Raw genomic sequence first — 18937 nt, forward strand, 5'->3', positions numbered from 1 at the left:
AATAACATCAACAGATGAAATTTACACTCAATTTAGTGGAAACCATGGACTTTACATGAGCCTGTATTTCTCCCTAACCAAATCAGTCATTATTCAACAAATATTTGTTCAATGTGCCAACATGAAGAAAACTCACTTAAAGTTTGGCTGAAACTTTGCCCCAGTGACCAACCAGCCTCATCAGAGGTAACGATGAGCATGATAGATGCTAAACATTGAGTACAAGAAGCAGATGTTGGGAGCAGAGAGGACCGACGCTTACAAATAAACAGTGACTAATTAACCCTGGGTGATTTAGAGTAGGCCACCTGGCTATTTTCAAGGTTATGAGATGGAGGCAGAGGGGGAAAGAAAAGCATGAATTCAACAGACTTAGAGCTAAGCACAGGATTTTGTCGAGGGAGCCATCTTATGGTTGACGAACTAGGCTTGGAAATTATGCAGAGACACCAGGAGCTGGCGCGCAAGTGAAAGAATAGTGCCACGAAGCTGTGTGTGTAACTGTCTTGGCTTGTTTGCTGCACATGTAAATAATTACAGGTAATTAATTACCAATCAGTACTTATTACCAATTAACGGGTAATAATTACCAATCGGTCGACAACAGAAAGAAATTTGTCTTTGGAGTCTCAGACTACAGCTAAGGCAGGGAGCCTTGAAGACTGCGTAGCAGAGCTATCTCCCTCCCACCTCAAGGTTTATAGAAACAGAAACTGGGATTCAGGAAGTTTTTGCCCAAAGTCACTCAGAATCCATGTCTGTTTAATTCTTCTTTTAGCATCTGATAATGTCGACATACTCAAACTTGGCACAAATGAAAATGGGAAATGTCTACGTACAACGCCTCAGACACAAAGCCTGTAAATATTTGTGGAAGGGCATCTACCCTGGCTTTTCCTGGGGTTATATCTGGTAATCTTTTTGATAGATTATATGCACATATACAATTACATGAGGCGAATGGGATAAAGAAACGGGGAAAATGAGTGGGGAATAGTTCTTTGCAACTCCTCTGAAATGTCACTCAGATTCTAACAATGGAAACAAAATGAGAAATGCTGTGGCTTTCCAAAAAAGAGCCTTAAAAATTTTTTTTTGTAGTCATCACACTGAAAATGATAGAACTGATGCTGTAGAAGCTTTTAAAAATGTGGTCAATTAAAAACATACTCCCTAGTAAGTAAGAAAACTAGATATCATTGCCGATGTGGGCTGTCCAGGGCAGTCTGGTCGTGGTTAGGTTATCTTGTAGGGAAGCACTGCATGTGATATCCGCTCCAGATAGAGAGATGAACTGCGGATGCATGTAATGTATTCCTTATTGTAATATCTAGCTCACTCATCTTACATAATCTTATTTAAAAAAAAAAAAAAAGGAAGTCTTCCATCCTACCTCCAAAATGGTGAGATTAGTTTTACTTTCAGATATTTTTAAAAGGCCATGCTAACACAACACATTTCTTATTGGATGTTAATACATTGTTTAAGCTTCCTTGGCTTGTAAGCAGCTAGGTGGGAGATTCATCCAGAAACTGTAGAATGATGAAGTCAAGGACTACGGGAGTCATTGACTGGGAGAATGTTAGTACTTACTGCCGAGTAATACTAACAAAGTAGCATGAACATCACCTGAATTTCTGGTAGTCTTATTCAACAAATTGTTGACCAAGGGTATATCATTAAGCATGGCCTAATGAAGAGAAGCTGATTCGGGATTTGTTCCCAAATGTTTCTTTTTGTTTGTTTTAAAGATTTATTTATTATTTGAAGGGGGAGGGGCAGAGGGAGAGGAAAGAGAGAGAGAAAATCTTCAAGCAGATGCCCCCTCTGAGCTCAGAGCCTGACCGAAATCATGACCTAAGCCAAAACCAAGAGTCAGACCCTTAACCGACTGAGCCACCCAGGCTCCCCTCAAATGCTTCTTTCTTGTGTGTTGCCTCTAGCTACTTAGAGACGGAAAATAAGAGTGAAGGAATGACTTGACAATGGCAGCCAATCAGAATATTTTCTAATGAAAAATTTCCCTTTGAACTTTAAATAAAAACACATTGTGCGTCAACACACTTACCACCCAGGGAACTGTATACACACACCGCGCAGTGCCTTCGCATGTGGGTCCATGACAATTGTGTCTCCACAAGCCATGAGTTCTACAGTTATTTTAAATTTCTACATGTAGTTGGTGTAGTGTTTTTCTCTTTCAAAAGCCCTTTTCTTCTAACTACTCAGGTTCACTTGTTCTTATAGCAAGGAAAAATGGAGCAGAGAAAAGGGCTACATCAAATAAAATGGTGAGATCCAATTCAGTTCAGTAAGCACGCATTAGGTAATGACTACGTATAAGGCCCTGTGCTACATTTTCCAACGTACCAGGAATTTTGAGTCTAGTCGTTTTGTGGACTTTGTTTATACAGTTCTTGGGATCCTGATCCAGGGAATGTCCAGATTCTAGTCCAGCTTTCTCTCTTTAAATCCATCAGGAAAAAGTAACCCTGAGAAAGGTGCTTGGTCTATTCCAAGGATTTTGGGGGGGGGTCGGTCAAGGTGGCATCAGCAGCCTGCTTCCCCAGCAGACAGGAGTGCTTGAGGGGCTTTGCTGACTCACATCACACTGAACTTGAATCTCTCTTTAACTGGAAAATAACAAAGTATGAAACAAAAAGTTTACACTGAAAATATTAAGAAAAACTTTTAAACCACTGCCCCTTCACTGTCTAAATGGTATCCATATGTATGCTGGCTACATGAGATAATTGTTCCAAACATTCTCTGGGAAGGAATAACATAGAAAAAATGGAACCATAAGTAACCCAAGATTGCAGTATCACGGTGGTAGGTGAGGTGGGATTGATATGAATGTAAAAGAAGAGTATAGAGAGGAATTTGACACTGATGGAAAAAGAGAAAAAAAGCAGGGTCTACATTAAGAGTTTCGGGCCAAGGTTATTTTGAGTCTTCCAACTAGTTTCCTTTCTTTCTGTCTTACACTCTTCATGTTATCCTGGGCTGTGAAGCTATCCCTCTTTAAAATAATTTTTTAATTGCATTTTATTTGCAGTCTTGATGACCTCCAATGAGTAAAGGGCACACACTTTCTCTACACCACCCCATGTGAGTTCTCACCACCACACTTCTGCAAAGTTCACCTCCCAGTTGTCCTTGGCCCATTTGTAGCCTTCCCCAAGGCCACCCACTTTAAACAAATGTATAACCGAGGAACTGGATCCAGAACTGGGTTTAGTCATTCCCCGGCTGGTCCCTCTTCCACCTGGTCACTCTTCTTCCCTCTATCCTCTCTACCTTGGCAGTTTTCAGAATGAATCCTTGCACTGAAACCTCCAGTTATACCCTCTTGTCATTTCCTCTGATAGTTAGTGCACACGAGTTCAGTCCCCAAATCTGATATACACAGTCAAGTTTGGCCTTCTAGTGTTTAGCTATTTATGTAACCATGTTATAGAATAGATTGTCAACATATGTGAAGCTATATTGTATTTGTTAGGAATCTCCTTTAGATGGCAAGCCTGGATATGTATGACAATTCATAGGTGCATTGCCTTACTGGGGCAATCCAGTTCTGCTTCTTAAAAAATAATACACACACACCTGAATCAACATGGCCAATCCCTGGTAAATAGGGTGTTGGTCCAAAGTAGGTGATTCACTGTCTATTAGCCACTTACTCACTACTCCTTCTGAAATAAGAATTGCATCCACAAATAGCTCAGAACCACTAAGAATGGGGAAAAGGGAAGAAAGATGTTAAAGGAATGAGAGTGATCTTTCTTAAAGCATAGATTCTTTAGAGCTAGAACAAAATAGGGAGTCAGAAGGCAAAGTTTTTAGTAAGAGTATAAAATAGAAATGCTAAGAAAGCAGACACTATTTTTTTTTAAAGAAGGACACTATTACATATCCATTAGAACAACTAAAAACAAACAAAAATACTGAAAATATCAGATGCTGGTGATGATGAGGAACAATAGGAACTCATTCATTGCTGATGGGAATGCAAAATGGTACCTTACGGCTGCTTTGGAAGGCAGTTTGTGGTTTCTAATAAAGTTAAAAATACACTTATCAATTGGCATCCCATTCTTAGGTATTTACCTAAGTGAAGTTAGAACTTATGTTCACACAAAAACCTGTACATAAATATTTACAGGGTTCCATTCAGCATCACCAAAAGCTGAAAAAAATGAAATGTCTTTCGATGCATGAAAGTGTACAATCCATGGTACATCAATAAATGGAAAACTCATTGGCAATAAAAAGAAAAGAGCTATCGACCCATGGGACAGGTTGGCTGGATCTCGATAGCGTTATGCTACGTAAGAGAAGTTATACGCAACTAATGAATCATTGAACTTTACATCGGAAACCGGGGATGTACTGTATGGTGACTAACATAATATAATAAAAAAACATTAAAAAAAAAAAGAATCCTTAAAAAAAAAAGAGAGAAGGTAGTTTCAAAAGATTACATATTACACGATTTTTTTTTTTACATGCTTTGTTTTAGATGAAATGTCTCGAAAAGACAAAACTATAGTGACGGAGTACAGATCAAAGGTTGGCAGGGAACAGAGGCGGAGAGAGGAGTGGACACGCAGGGATACCATGAGGGAATTTGGGGGCTCCCTGGAAAGGTCTGTTGTCTTATTTACATAAATCTATAGATGTGTTAAAATTCACAGAACTCTACAGCCAAATGAGTCAATTTTACCGTATGTTAACTAAAAATTAAATTTCAAAAAAAGTGCTAAGAAGATGGGCAGGACAGAATATCTAACATGAACCACTCTTTGTTTAGATCTTAAGTGTAATTTTTACCAAAGAAACCAGTGCAAAAGGATTTCTTTCTAGCTGCACAAAGAAGCCACAGACACTACAGAATACCGAGATAAGCTACCAGGAATGTGTCACTTTATTTTTCAAGTTTGAATAAAACTCGTTTTCTGATCTGTGGAACTGAGAATGACAGGAGGGACTGGTGTTTATATTATGACAGAAACCACAGGGAAGCCACATTTCCCCCCTTGCATATTCATTGCTTGAAAAAGAGGTTTTTCTAAAATGTGGGCCTATAAAAAATATTTCCTGAGGAAAGTTGAAGGTTTAAATCAACATATTATCTTTGGAAATGACATTTGCTAGTGAAAACCCGTCGGCTGCTTTCCATAGGCAAGTGTGCGTCCCTACCTTTTAGAGCCTTGAGCGTGGCTGCCGTGGCTAGACACCAGGGCCGAGGGAGGCAGGCTCCTTTTATTTTGCTTCTCTCTTTGGCCCTAGCTGTTCATGCCTATCATTCCCGAGAATTTATGGGCTTAATCAGCAATCAAGAGACAGCTTTGTTGCTTTCATGGTGAGATAGGACTTTCTGAAACCATGCATTTCAAATATTCATCAATCTACATAATAAGGTAATTCCTTTATCATTTTGGTATGACGTCATCCTTTCACCGTGGGTATGGATACACCTTTATAATTAGGCTACAGATTTACCTGATCTTTATTTTACATTCTTCATACCGAGAGTTTGCCCTTTGTGATTTTTTTTTTCTTAACATGGAAGAGTGTCTGTTTATGAAAATAGCTGTTTGTTGTTTGTTTAGAATGTAATGTTCTTGTACAGAGCTAGGCATTTCAGTTCTAATGGCTCGGCGCTCATTTTCTGAAATCTGCTGTCTCTTCTCTACTCATGCGTCACCGCCAAAAGCAGGTGCCATTGTTAGGAACACAACGACATCACAAAACAAAGATATCTGTGGCAGCATATAAAGACCTAGACTAGAAGTCAACAACCTGCGACCCTGGGCTGGCTGCCTGTTTTTGTAAATAAAGTTTTATTGGAACAGAGCCACACCTACTGATTTATATATTATCATGTATATTTCATGGTGCAGTGGCAGAGGTGAGTAGACGTGACAGACGCCATGTAGCACACAAAGCCAAAAATATTTCCTACTCTGGTGTTTCACCGAAAAATGTGTGTGGAGCCCCAGACAGAACATTTAGCTCAGCCAGAGATCTTCATTTATGTTATGACAAATTCTATTTTAAACACTTTAAAAGCTCAAGTTATAGTTAAATGAAACTCAGTTTATTGCTTTTGAAAACACCTTGGGAGGACATTAAATGGAATTTGAAATTAAGCAATGGGCACATCAACTGAGAGAGTGCTTATCAAAGCCTGAATGTGCAAAAGGCAGGGCTGGGTCACCACAATGAAATCCACATGTAATAGTCACAAAACTGTTCAACATCAGAGCTCCCCGTCAAGCCCCACCTTGCTAAAGTTATAGGAAAAGGTAACCAGAAGAATGGGCATTGAGTAATGAACGTGCGAGGTAACACTTCACCTGGAAGATACGCATATTTTTTCACCTTAAATCCTAGCTTATCTTGAAAAGAAAAACACAACCTTCTATCTTCGAGGCATAAATTGGAGACTATTAACCAAAGGAATTTGGGGCATTCAAAGTCGCCACTCAGAGGAGTTAAGTCTTCAGGATTTCCTTTGTTGAGTGGATTTGTATAATAGCCAAGAGGAAAAAACAATACAAATGGAACCAGTTGACCCACCCTTCTCTATTTGGGATTATGAATGCATTACATTGACTTTAATATCCAATTTTCATTGGCTGGAAAGCCTCACCTGATTGATGTCAGGAGATACACTGTATTCAAGTGTCCCACTCCCCTGACATTTCTCAGGTTTCCTAGGTTTGTCTCTGAAGTCCGTACATCAATCCTGGGCAATGCTGCCCCACTGACCCGCAATGCTCAGCACGGATTCCCTGCAACCAAACCTGGACGACTCTGAATTTGTCCTGTTGAGGCAAGACTTACCTTCTGTCATTTTGTCGCTGCTGCCGTTGTTATAAGAAATGATTGGGAGACCCACCTGTGCTATTTCTGGGAGGCTAGCCGCCAGGGCGTCCTCCTCCACGCTATGACGTACATGCTGCCGGGCCCGGCCGGGCTCTCAGACCACCTGCGCACTGTACGGGGAGCATTTCTTTTCTTGCTTCCTAGGATCCTCGGGCCTTCATGCTGTCTCTGGCTGATGCATTCATTCCCACCCTTGTGGTCAGGTCACTCCTGGGGCCTCGCTTGTCTTTCCTCTAATCTGACCCCTGTTAGGGTGAAGGAATCAGAGACGCCTGTCTGAGATGTCGTCTTGTTGAACATAGAAGCTGAAAAAAACTTCAGCTATTTGGGGTGCCTGCTGTTTACCATCTAAGAAGTTGGAAAAATAAGCATAAAACTGACTTCTCTTTCCTCAGTTTTCACTGGATTGTTGTTCTCATAGAACGCTGATCAATAGTATATTAGAAAATGTTCATTTATACTCATAAATATAATAATATATATTACAAATATTTAAATGTAGAAGAGTTATCCCATCTATCACTTGCCTGCCAAAGAGCACCTTTAAGGGTGTCAGTCTATAGTCTGCTATAGTGTCTCATTCTTAATTGGTTTTTGGTGCCTTTCTTCCCCTCGCAGCAGTACTCTTTCCCCTCTTCCTCTTTTTCTTCCTTTTTTTCTGGCTCTTTCCATCTGCCTCTCCTTCTTTTTCCTTATTTGTCACGCTTGTATAGCTTTGTGCCTGAAACTAGGTCATGAGACTGTCAAGATGTCAGCTTCAAATTTAGTTCTCAATTCCCTGTCTTTAAACCACTTTATACTTTGGGAATGATTTGCTCTTCTTTGTGGTTAGACGGAACAATTCGAATACCCTTTGCTCAGGACTTTTTCTTTGTACCTACCTGCTAACACGGCTTCTGATCAGTCATTATGCATTGGTATTCACACACAGCAAGGATCTGGGTCGGCCTGAAAACCTCCAGTCTCGATAGTGTGTATCTGTGTGTGTGTTTTTCTTTCATTTTTTAAAGATGGGGAGAAAAACACCTTACAAAAGGAACTTGAACTTAATTTTTGTCACCGCATTTATGAAAGAGTTCCACCAACCAAATAAAGCCTACTTCTTACAAATGTAATTATGGTTATGCCTCATTGAGGGAAAAGATTTTTAAATATTAAAAATAAAATGAACCACAGAAAGCTCAAACATTCTCCCCTAGGAACAAATAGTAAAATCTGGTGTTCATTAAAATACTTGAATGCTTAATGGAAGAGAAAAATGTAAGCCCTGTGTCTCTCTTTCTTTGGACCAACACAGTGTGGTTTCTCAGTTTTCTCAAGGCCCGGCCAATTGAGGATCTGGTGAGACTCTTTGGAGACAGGAAATGTGAGGTTGGGTGTAGAGGAGAAATGGGTGAAATGGTTTGGGGCTTTCTTGAATGTACATCTCCTCGACCTTCCGCACGGCGGGTACTATCAGGCACAAGGAGTTCAAACCCCTTGCTGGTTCCTTTCTGTTGCCAGAAATCTCACCGCCACCAAAATGAGGGAAAAGATCTATAAGAAAACAAGACAAAATAAGACAAGACCAAATGTAGAGATTTTAAAGGATTGAAATCTATGGATTTCAAAATGTAAACAAAGGAGACATTGTAAAAATCAAGAGCATCATAAAGGAAGTGACGTTTCTTCGCCCCCCTCACCCCCCCCGCCCCCCCCACACCTTTCCTGGTACACTTACCTTCTTGCTCGCACTTCCAACTAGATCCTCAGCCTGAGCAGGACAGTCCAGACATATTTGCCATTTTTTCCCCACTATACTCGTTAACATTCCACCAATGACATTTTTGCTACAGAGTTCCCTCTTCTTTTATGTCTTAATTTTATTTTGGATGCAAATGTCTCCTGGAAGATCAAATGTATGTCAAACTATTACTTCTTCAGAATAAATTGAATCAGAAATTGCCTTTCCCATAATTCCTAGAGAAGACCAGCTGTGCTAAAGAAATGAGACCACAGCTGTGTAGGGAGGGGATTTGTTGGAGAGAACTCTGGGTGGAGGGAAGGAGGGTGGTAGGGGTCTAAGTAGGTAACAGAATCTGAGGCTTAGGGCAGCCTGCTGGCTCTGGGTATCTAGAGGCGTGTAGAGTGGAAATGGGGTGGGGGGGTGGGGAAGGCAGGTGCAAAGCTGTCAAGGTCAGCCTTGGATTGGTTATTTGACATTTTTGCCCCTGGCCATGAAAGGCAGGGAAATTCCCAGCCTGATGGCCTGAAGGGAAAAGCCTTATGAAAGGCAGTCAACATCCAAATTTCTGACTTGCTAATTAGGTGAGAGGCAATGATAACTTCATTTTGTGTTTGTTGAAATATTTGTTGCCAGTTCTCTACCCTTTTAAACTGAAGTATGTGCGCGCCAAATTATGTGCTAAATAAATGATAGGCATCGTTATTAACCGTATAAATTTAAAAAATCAGAAATGATCTCTTATTAATGTGTATAAAATTCAACTAATTAACTTTTTTTGAGTAGGTAGCATTTGAAGAGAGTATACAAGCTCAATAATTAATTGGGGGATAAGATATACATAAGTAAAATGACAACTCTTTTATTATAGAAATAGCAATAGACAGAAAGATAGCTGCTAATAATAAAAGTTTTCCAAAAAGAGAATCATCCTAAAATGATATGTTCTATTCTCTCTCTCTTTTCTTAATTTATTAAATACATAGCAGACATGGTTCAATATTGGTAAATAAACACACATAATTTTTATTTTTTTTGAAGGTTATTTATTTCTGAGAGAGTGCAGAGGAGTGAGAGCTGGGGGAGGGCCAGAGAGAGAAGCCTCCAACAAACTCTCTGCGGAGCCCAGAGCCTGATGTGGGTCTTGATCCCAGGGCCCTGAGGCCATGACCTGGGTGGAAATCAAGAGTCGGCTGCCTAACTGACTGAAGCACCAGGTGCCTGACACACATTATTTTTAACGGCTGAAAACAGTTTATAAAGTCACATATTTAACAAATCAATTTTTGATACAGTCTTAAGTTATTGCTAGGTTTCTAAAAAATTAGTTATAAATAATGCTGTAATAAACTTCTAAGTTTCTATATTTTTGTTCTAAATACTTGATAGTGGACAAGAACGTTCTAAACATTATGCCAAAGGCAAAATCGTGAAGGAAAAGTCTAAATTTCCGTACCGAAACAAACAAAAACAAAATCATACTACTGAAAAAAAGAATGGAAACAAGCTCAATCTTATACAGAATTTTAAAAGATAAATGACAAACTAGTTATTGCAACATAGAACGTAAAAGTCTATATTCTCAATATGTAAAGAATATTCATGAATGAATCACAAATAGGACTACCTTAACTGAACTATGGGGAAAGGCCTTATACAGGCAGGTAATAAAAAATCAAGTGGCTAATAATGAGATGCCTTTTTTTTTTTTTTTTTGCCAAAGAAAAAAACTTACTGTTATTTTTTAAAACAATTCTTAGGGTTAGTGAGGGGAAATGAATGTTTTTAACAAATTTTGCCCTTTTCCCTTTCTATTGGTTTTCCATTTGATTTCATCTATCCCTGTCTTTCATATTCTGGGCTGCCTGGGTGGCAGTCAGTTAAATGTCTGCCTTCAGCTCAGCTCAGGATCCTGGGGTCCTGGATCGAGTCCCACGTCGGGCTCCTTGCTCGGCGGGGAGCCAGCTTCTCCCTCTGCTTGCCCCTCCCCTGCTTGTGCACGCTCTCTCTCTCTGACATATAAATAAATAAAATCTTTAAAAAATAAATGGCATATATTCCAACTGCCCCCAGTTCTGTACGTCTTTTCTTGGGCTTTAGATTCATATACACATCTGCCTACTTTAGCCACCCGCTCGTTATCTGGCAAATGTCTCAAAATCGACATATCCACGCAGCACTGTTTTTTTTTTTTTTTTTTTTTTTTAAAGATTTTATTTATTTATTTGACAGAGATAGAGACAGCCAGCGAGAGAGGGAACACAAGCTGGGGGAGTGGGAGAGGAAGAAGCAGGCTCATAGCAGAGGAGCCTGATGTGGGGCTCGATCCCGTAACGCCGGGATCACGCCCTGAGCCGAAGGCAGACGCTCAACCGCTGTGCCACCCAGGCGCCCCATGCACTGTTAATTGTCCTTTCCTGCCTGGTCCTCTCCCAGTTTTTATTCAGCCAGGGCTCCACGTTTCAGAGTCTCAGAGAATTGTTCTTGATACCTCCCTTCTTCCTCTCCACACTCCGTTTCACCAAGTGCTCTCAGCACCGTTTCCAAGAACATCCTCAGTCCAGCCATTCCTCGCCAGTCCCGTCAGGATGGCTGTAGTCCAAATCACCATCCACTCCTTCCTGAATTACATCGGGAGCTTCCTAATTGCTCCCCCTCCCCACTGATTTTCCACTTTTCCAATGGTAATAGATACTTTTCAAGTGTAAATAGATCATGCTTCCTCCGAGCTTGAAACTCTTTAATGGCTTTTCATTACTTTTCTGTTAAATTCAAACAAATGGTACCCAGAAGAACACATGGTAGGCACACTATATATGTGTGTGTGTGTATTATCATGGTATAAGCACCACCCACTGTTGGAGACTTACTTTGGGGCAATCTTTTGCCTTCTGCCTCTCTCCTCTTCCACCTTCTCTCGAGGTCCTCAAATGTGCCAAGTTCTTGTCTGGTCAGGAGCTTGGCACCTACAGTTCCCCCTTTGCCCCCCTCTCAGAGGACTTCCTCCTCCCTGTCATTCAGGACACAGGATATAGGTACTGCTTCCTGTGAGTCCCTCCCTGAATACCTTGTTTAAAGTAGATTCACCCCATGATTCTCTCACATACTGCCCTGCATTGTTTTCCTCCCCATAATTTCTAGAGTTTGTATTTTTACATCCAACTGTGAAATAATTAGATCATGAGGCCTCCAGGCAGTGATCGCAACTGTTTTTGGTTCGTGATTGTATTTTTCATGGATACAGCTAGATAACGTTGACATCAGTGTAAATAACCCAAAAAACAACCCGAAGACTGGAGGAACAGACTCTCCACAACTAAATGTAGAGAAGAGGCCACATAGAAGAGGGTAGGAAGGGCAGAGATGTAGTAGGAAACAAAACCCTGTGGCTCTGGCTGCCAGAGGGAAGGAGCCACAGGGGAAGAAGGGAGAGAAACAGACTATCACACCAGGGAACCTGCCTGGGGTAGACAAATCCCCATGGTATTTGGCTTATGAAAGCCATAAGGGATGAATTTTGTGAGTTCTTACAACCAGTAAGAATTAAAATCTAGAACTTTAAAAATCAGCTGGCTTGGCGCTGGGAGAGCTACCAAGAGGAAGCTGAGTCCCCACCCTTTAAGAGACAGCACAATAAACAGCCCCTCAGAGACACGGCTGGGCTGCGGCATAGCAGCTGCAGTTTGAAAAACACCTGGAGCATAGGGGAGGGAGATTTGTTTACTAATCTCAGAGTGTGTGCTGGAGGGGCAAGGATCCTTGGGAGACTTCTCCAGCAACAAAATGGTTGGTTGGCACCATTTCCCCTCCTCCACTCCCCAGACTAAATGCATGGAACCAGGGCAGTGCCAAAACTCCCTACCTAACTTTTTAACAATGTGCCCCACCCTTGGAGTTCCCATTCAAGCACACCCCCTTGAGCCCAGTCTCCGTATCAGATCACCTCCCACAGCAGATTCTTGCAAACCCTGCTAACACTGCATGTCCCACCTCTGCACATTTCTGTGGATCCCTCCCCTCCAACCCAGCCTGTCTCAGTCACAGCAGTTGCAGGTCCCCTCCTGCAGTGAACCGCATGGAACTCGCTGGCACTGCACACCCCACCCCCATGTTCTCCTGCAGATCTGCCCACTCCAATACGTTGTTGGCCAGAGTCCATGCAAGGCAGTGCCACAAACCTGGCAGTGTGCAAGCAGTCTCAAGAAGGGCAGCACCACTCCCAAGTGACCCCTGCCTCGGGGAGGGGGGAGGGTAACCACATACACCAGTCTGACTACAACCCCAGCAGTAGGCTGTGGGCAAATAGCGGGTCTTACTGCAGCCCCCCCCCCCCATGCCATCAACAAAACCTTCTCAGGGAAGTGTCTTGCAGTTTGGTGTTAATACATCTCTGGCAAATGCCTGGTCTGGCTCAGCTCAAGCCCAAGGTGGCCCCAGACTGGCCCACTAACAGCACAGGTACCAAACCCTGTCCACAAAAGGCAAAGAAAGCCATTGCAGATGACTGACTGGACTGATGGAAAAAGCAGTTCAGCTACAACAGTAGGCCGTAGGCAAGGCACATAGAAGACACCGCCGAAGCACCAGATTCCAGTGAACAGGAGACACAAGGTGCTACAGGACCTCTTTTTCACAAGGCCACCACTTTCAAGAGCAGGAGACATAACTGACTTTCCTAACCATAGGAACAGAGAGTTAGACAAAATGAGATGGAGGAATATGTGCCAAATGAAAGAACAGGACAAAATCACAGCAAGAGACCTAAGTGAAATGGACATAAGTAATATTTCTGATAGAGAATTCAAAGTAATGGTTGTAAAGATACTCACAAAATTTGGGAAAAGAGTGGAGGACCACAGTGAGACCCTTACCGAAGAGATAGAAAGCATAAAAAAGAGCCAGTCACAGATGAAGAACTTAATAAATGAAATTAAAAATACACTAGATGGAATGAATAGTAGACTAGAGGAAGCAGAAGAACAGATCAGCAACCTGGAGGACAGAGTCATGGGAAGCAATCATGCTAAACAGGTGAGAGAAAAAACAATACAAAATGAAAAATAGACTTAGGGAACCCAGTGACACTATTGAATGTAATAACATTTGCATTATAGGGATCCTGGAAAGAGAAGAGAGAGAAAAGGGGACAGAAAATTTATGTGAAGAAATAATAGGTGAAAACTTCCCAAATCTGGGAAAGGAAAGAGAAATCCAGATCCAGGAACTATAGGGAGCCCCAAGCAAAATCAAACCAGGGAAGTCCACACCAAGACACATAATTAAAATGGCAAAAAGGAGTGATAAAGAGAGAATTTCAAGAGAAGCAGGAGAAACAAACAGTTACATACAAGGAAAACCCCATATGGCAATCAGCTCATTTATCAGCAGAAACTGCAGGCCAGAAAGAAGTGGCATGATCTATTCAAAGTGCTGAAAAGAAAAATCGTGCAGCAAAGAATATTCAGCAAGGCTATCACTCAGAATAGAAGGAGAGATAAAGAGTTTCCCATATAAACGAAAGTTAAAGGAATTCATGACCACTAAACAAGCCCTACAAGAAATGTTAAAGAGGACACTTTGAATGGAATGGAAAGCTCATAAGTAGAAGTAAGAAGAGTAGGAAGCACAAAAGCAGTAAAAATAAGTTATGTCTATAAAAATCAGTCCAGGGACTCACAAAATAAAAGGATGTAAAGTATGACATCTATATCTAAAATGTGGCAGGGAAGAGGAGTAAGAATGTGTTCAAACTTAATCAACCATCAAATTAATATAAACTGCTATATACAGAAGATGTTATATACAAGCTGAACGCTAACCACAAATCAAACACCAGTAATAGATATGCAAAAAATAAAGGGTAAGCAATACAAATATATTACTAAAAAAACCCCAACAACCTATGAGAGTAAGAGAAGAAAGGATCAGAGAAAAACTACAAAAACAACCACAAAACAAATAACAAAATTGTAACAAGTACACATCTGTCAATAATTACTTTGAATGTAAATAGACTAAGCACTCCAATCAAAAGAAATAGGGTGAGAGAGTGGATAAAAAAACAAGACCCATCTATTTGCTACCTACAAAAGACTCATTTCAGACCTAAAGACACTTGCAGATTGAACATGAGGAATGGAGAAACATTTTTTTAAATCATGCAAATACATGTCAAAAGATAGGCAAGGCAGCAATACTTACATCAAACAAAACAGACCAAAAAAAAAAAAAAAAAGACTGCAGCAAGAGACAAAGAAGGACACTATATAATAATAAAGGGGACAATCCAACAAGAAGATATAACAATTATAAATATTTATGCACCCAATGTGGGAGCACCCAAATACATAAAGGAGCTCATAACATAAAGGAAGTAATCAATAGTAATACAATAATAGTAGGAGACTTTAACACCCCACTTACATCAATGGATAGATCATCCAAATAGAAAATCAACAAGGAAACAGTGTCTTTGAATGACACATTGCACCAGATGGATCTAACAGATATACTCAGAACATTCCATCCTAAAACATCAGAATACCTATTCTTTTCAAGAGCACATGGAACATTCTCAGAATAGATCACATAACAGGCCACAAAAACAAGTCTTAATGAATTCAAAAAGATTAATGTTGATACCTTCTATCTTTTCTGACCACAATACTATGAAACTAGAAATCAAACACAAGAAAAATCTGAAAAGAGCACACACACATGGAGGTTAAATAACATGCTACTAAGCAATGAATGGGTCAACCAAGAAATCAAAGAGGAAATTTAAAAAAATACTTGGAGATAAATGAAAATGATAACACAATGGTCCAAAATCTTTGAGATGCAGCATAAGTATAACTTTTGTTATAAACAAATTTGTTATAAACAAATAATAACAAATTATTATTTGTTTATAATAATACAGACCTACCTCAAGACGCAAGAAAAATCAACCTAACCTTACACCTAAAGGAGCTAGAAAAGGAAGAACAAACCAAACCCAAAACCAGTAGAAGGAAGGAAATAATAAAGATTAGAGCAGAAATAAACAAAATAAAAATAAATAAGCAAAAACAATAGATCAATAAAACCAGGAGCTGGTTCTTTGAAAACAACAGCAAAATTGATAAGCCTTTAACCAGACTGATAAAGAGAGAGAGAGAGAGAGACAGAGAACTCAAACAAACAAAATCAAGAGAAATAACAGCTGACACCACAGAAACACAAAGGATTGTAAGAGAATATTATAAAAAATTATATGCCAGCAAATTGGACAACCTAGAAGAAACGGGTAAATTCCTAGAAACATGTAACTTCCCAAAAGTGAATCAGGAAGAAATTGAAAATTTGAACAGACCCATCAACAGCAATGAAATTGAATCAGTAATCAAAAAACTCCCAACAGACAAAAGTCCAGGACCAGATGGCTCCACAGGCAAATTCTACCTAACATTTAAAGAGGAGTTAATACCTGTTCTTCTCAAACTATTCCAAAAAATAGGAAAGGAAGAAAAGCTTCCAAATTCATTCTATGAGGCCAGCATTACTTTCATACCAAGACAAGATATAGACACTATAAAAAAGAGGACTATTGGCCAATATCTCTGATGAACATAGAGCAAAAATCCTCAATAAAATACAAGCAAACCAAATCCAACAATACGTTAAAGAAACCACTCGCCACGATCGAATGGGCTTTATTTCAGAGATGCAAGAGTGGTTCAATATTCATAAATCAATCAATGTGATACATCCTATCAATAAGAGAAAGGATAAATACCTTATGATCATTTCAAAAGTTGCAGAAAAACATTGGACAAAGTTCAACATCCATTCATGATAAAAACCCTCAATAAAGTTGGTTTAGAGGGAACATACCTCAACATAATAAAGGCCACTTATGAAGAACCTACAGCTAACATCATCCTCAATGGTGGAAAACAGAACTTTTCCCTGAAGGTCAAGAACAAGACAGGGATGTTCACTCTCACCACTGTTATTTAACATAGTACTAAGAGTCCTAGCCACAGCAATCAGACAAGAAAAAAAAATAGTAAAAGGCATCCAAACGGTAAGGAGAAAGTAAAACTTTCACTATTTGCAGATGACATGATACTATATATAGAAAACCCTAAAGACTCCACCAAAAAGATACTATAACTGATAAATGAATTCAGTAAGGTCACAGGATACAAAATCAATATAAGAAATCTATTGCATTTCTATACACTAATAATGAAGCAGCAGAGAGATTAAGAAAACAGTCGCATTTATAATTGCACCCCAAATAATAAAATATCCAGGAATAAACTAAACCTAAGAAGTGAAAGTACTACAGTCTAAAAACTATAACACAGTGATGAAAGAAATTGAAGATGACACAAACAGATACAAAGATAATCCATGCTCATGGATTGGAAGAATCAATATTGTTAAAATGCCCATGCTACCCAAAGCAGTCTATGAATTTAATCCAATCCCTATCAAAATACCAACAACATATTTTACAAAACTAGAACAAACAATCTTAAAACTTGTATGGAACCACAAAAGACCCCAGTCAAAGTTATCTTGAAAAAGAAAAACAAAACTGGAGGCATCACAACCCCAGATTTCAAGTTATACTAGAGAGCTGTAGTAACCAAAACAGTATGTTACTAGCACAAAAATAAACACATAGATTAATGGAACAGAATAAAGAGCTCAGAAACAAACCCACCATTATATGGTCAATTAATCTTCAGCAAAGGAGGCAAGAATATACAATGGGAAAAAGAGGGTCTCGCCAACAAATGGCGATGGGAAAACTGGACAGCTATATGCAAAAGAATGAAACTAGACCACTTTCTTACACCATACAAAAAAAAACACACTCAAAATGGATGAAAGACCTAAATGTGAGACCTGAAACCATAAAAATTCTAGAAGAGAGCACAGGCAGTAATTTCTCTGACATGGGCCATGCAACATTTTGCTAGATGTCTCCTAAGACAAGGGAAACAAAACTAAAAACAAACTATTGAGACTACACTCAAAATAAAAAGCTTCTACAAGCAAAGAAAACAAACAACAAAACTGAAAGATAACCTACTGAATGGGAGAAGGTATTTCCAAATGACATATCCGATAAAGGGTTAGGATCTAAAATATATAAAGATCTCATACAACTCAACACCAAAAAACCCCAGACAATCCAATTAAAAATGGGCAGAGCACACGAACAGACATTTCTCCAAAGATATGCAGATGGCCCACAGACACATGAAAAGATGCCCAACATCACTAATCATCAGAGAAATGCAAATAAAAACCGTAGCTCACACCTGTCAGAATGGCTAAAATAAACACACACACACACACACACACACACACACACACACGAAACAATAAGTGTTGATGAGGATATGGAGAAAAAAGGAGGCCTTGTGCACTGTTGGTGGGAATGCAAACTGGTGCAGCCCCTGTGGAAAACAGTATAGAGGTTTTTCAAAAAAATTAAAAATTGAACTACCATATGATCCAGTAATTCTACTACTGGAAATTCACCCAAAGAATGTGAAAACAGTAATTTGAAAAGATATATGCATCCCTCTGTTTACTGTAACATTATCTACAAGAGCCAAAATATGGAAGCAGCCCAAGTGTCCACTGATAGATGAAAGGATAAAGAAGTGTGTGTGTGTGTGTGTGTGTGTGTGTGTGTGTGTGTGTGTGATGGAATATTATTTGGTCATAATAACGAATGAAATCTTGTCATTTGCAACAACATGGATGGAACCAGAGAGTATCATGCTAAACCAAATAAGTCAATCAGAGAAAGACAAATACCATATGATTTCACTCATATGTGGAATTTAGGAAACAAAACAAATAAACAAAGAAAAGAAAAGAGGCAACAAAACAAATAAACAAAGAAAAGAAAAGAGGCAAATCAAAACTATGGAGACTCTTAACTGATGGTTACCAGAGGGGAGGTTGGTGGGGGAGCGGGTGAAGTAGGTGAAGGGGATTAAGAGTGCGCTTACCCTGATGAGCACTGAGCAATGTACAGACTTGTTGAATCTCTATATCGTACACCTGGAACTAATATAACACCGTTAACTATTCTGGATTTAAGGTAAATTTTAAAAAGAGAATACAAAAAAGAAGGAGGGTCAAAAATCATGCACGCTTATTATCAGTACATTTTCAAAACTTTCTGCCTTGAAAGAAATAACGCACATAAATACAGGGAAGTCCTATTTGGAATTAGGAAAGTTCCTGCTGCTTGGAGAGCTGCAGTAGTATTTGTAAACATGCATTCTCTCACAGAATCTTCCCACT

This window comes from Ursus maritimus, unplaced genomic scaffold (assembly GCF_017311325.1).
Source record: "Ursus maritimus isolate PB19 unplaced genomic scaffold, ASM1731132v1 scaffold_1, whole genome shotgun sequence".
NCBI lineage: Eukaryota > Metazoa > Chordata > Mammalia > Carnivora > Ursidae > Ursus > Ursus maritimus.